Here is a 2,869-nt window from a genome sequence, read left to right as displayed (position 1 = left end):
AGCTTAGGCTCAAAAATCACTATTTTCACTTTTTCTGTTTTAAATACGTAAACGTCCCAATGATAATTTTGAATGAACATGTGCATTTGAATATGATTGATGTTTACCAGGAAAAACAGGAATAGCATTCAGGAAATGTCCCAATTATCTGGACATCATCCCATCAGAAGAAAATCCCCAAGAGAAACATTTCTCAGCAAATTCCTCAAAAAGATTTTCTCTTCAAAAGAAGTCTTATTCCCCAGCAGGGTTGTTCCAGATTACTATCTTCAGAAGGTGTGATCCCCGCACCCGGACTTGGTCAGATAGTGCATCGGAGGATTATGCATATTCCTCATTCCCATTTGAAAGGGCATCAGAGCTTCCAGCTACCTTTCATTCCCAAGAGATATTCAAAGATCCTTCAACAGAGTACCATGGTTCTCGAAGAATTTCCCCAGTCGAGGGTACTCAAACAAGACAAAAGATCATCAACGATCACAATATAGTCATATCCAGATGATTGGAGGAAATTTATTTTCCCAAATAGAAGCTCGACATCTCACATTCATACATCACATTCATACATCACATATTCATATTCATACATCATATTCATACATCATATTCATACATCATGCATCATGCACATATTCATACACAACATAACATGCATATTTCTCCGGGAATATCTCACATTTACATGCATCATAAACATTGCATATCACTAACTTGATTTTTCAGGTAGACGGATATCTTCAACAAAGATGTTCTCAATCACATGCAGTGTTCACCTGAATTCCATGAACAGTTCTCTCAGATATAATCAAGCCGAAGATTCATTCTGATCACTTACCAACTCAAAAACAGACATGACAGATCTAAAGTTGATACCTCAGACGGTTCCAGAACGATCTAGCATCACAGATCTAAAGTTGATACCTCAGACGGTTCCAGAACGATCTAACATCACAGATCTAAAGCGATACCTCGGACGGTTCCAGAACGATCTAACATCGCAGATCTAAAGCGATACCTCAGACGGTTCCAGAACGATCTAATATTGCAGATCTAAAGTTGATACCTCAGACGGTTCCAGAACGATCTAACATCGCAGATCTAAAGCGATACCTCAGACGGTTCCAAAACGATCTAATATTGCAGATCTAAAGCGATACCTCAAACGGTTCCAGAACGATCTAACATTGCAGATCTAAAGCGATACCTCAGACGGTTCCAGAACGATCTAATATTGCAGATCTAAAGCGATACCTCAGACGGTTCAAGAACGATCTAACATTGCAGATCTAAAGCGATACCTCAGACGGTTCCAGAACGATTTAATGTTGCAGATCTAAAGCGATACCTCAGACGGTTCCACAATGATCAACTTCCAAAATCTAAAGCGGAAAAACTTTGGACAAGTTCCGTAGCAATCATCCTCCAAGACTTAAAGCGGTAACCTTGGACGGTTCCGAAACAGTCAACACAAAGACTTTCAAATCCTTCATCAAGATATAATCAATGGATTCATTCTGATGAACAAACCCTCAACCCATTTACCAGGTGGCATCTGAAAGCCCATCTCAGGTAATGTTCCAATCTGCCAACAACATTCAAATGCAACTTCCAACATCTCTGCTGATCAAGGTAAGTGCAAATTTTCAGGGCATATAAATATTCAATCATCTTCTACCTTCAGATTTCAGACAATCTCTTCAGGTTTAAGAAGATTGAATAGGGGCAACTGTTATACCCCAAAATTTGCCCGCATCTTTTTTCAAGAAAACTCCAATCTGAAAATTAAGAGTCTCATATAATTATGGATTATTTCAACAAATATCCTGACATATGAAATACTTAGTTTTTAGAATTTTTCTTATACAGTAATTTGGCCTGCAGTTGAATTTATTCTTACGCAAACGCCAAATACTGTTTATTACTTCACACATGCTATTTATTTATTTACAGATAAATAGTACTGACACAATTGGTACAGAGTTAAATCTTTTTGCAGGCGCAGAATCAGGAAACTCAGACTGTACTGGTAACAAGTAGATTATTATTATCTTTTGTTCCCCACTAATTTTTGTACTATATTCCATTATTTTTAAAAATCTTTTCAAATCTCTTTTTCAAAAATCAAATCTCTCTTTTTCCCAACACTATCATACTCTTTCTTTCAAATCTTACTTCCACTCAAATTTTCCTTTTGTACGGAATCACATCATTCCCCAACGTCTCTATCCTTCTTTCCATTCTATAAATACCTCCCATTTTCTTCCATAAAATCTCACATCAAATTCTAACTCTTCTTTCAAATTCCTACCTCATATCTATTTTCTCTTCTTCCCTAACAAGAATGGCAAAGTGGATAGAGACACTGTTTCTTACAGTCATCACCATTGCTACGGTGATCATGACTTTCTTCTGCCTGCATAGTCCTGAAGAGTGTGGACCTGCAATGGTTGCACTCCCAATCATCTACATGTTATTGTTAATAGCATGGGTCATTAACCGCCATTCTTAAAATTTGCCGTATTTCTTATTTCTTAAATGTACCGTTTATTCGTCGTACTGTTCAATATAGTATGTAATATTTGTACTGTCAGTATTAAATGTTGTACTATTTGTCATAATATTGCTTAATTACTAAGATAATATTTTATGTGTTTTCTGCCAGTCAAATATTCCTATTTCTGTGCATTAAATGATTTTCAGGGTTATTATCGGTAATTTTGCCCGCATACCGTAAATATTAGTTATTTATTATGTCTGTGTTTTTAACAAGTCATGTAAATAAACTTTCATTTTTCACATAAAACAAAAACAACAAAAAAGAAAATTAACTTTGACTGTTGATTTTTCACTCTAACTGCTACGTCAATAC

Source organism: Vicia villosa, linkage group LG6 (assembly GCF_029867415.1).
Source record: "Vicia villosa cultivar HV-30 ecotype Madison, WI linkage group LG6, Vvil1.0, whole genome shotgun sequence".
NCBI classification, from domain to species: domain Eukaryota; kingdom Viridiplantae; phylum Streptophyta; class Magnoliopsida; order Fabales; family Fabaceae; genus Vicia; species Vicia villosa.
The sequence above is the reverse complement of the archived record's forward strand: the minus strand, read 5'-3'. Positions refer to the sequence as shown.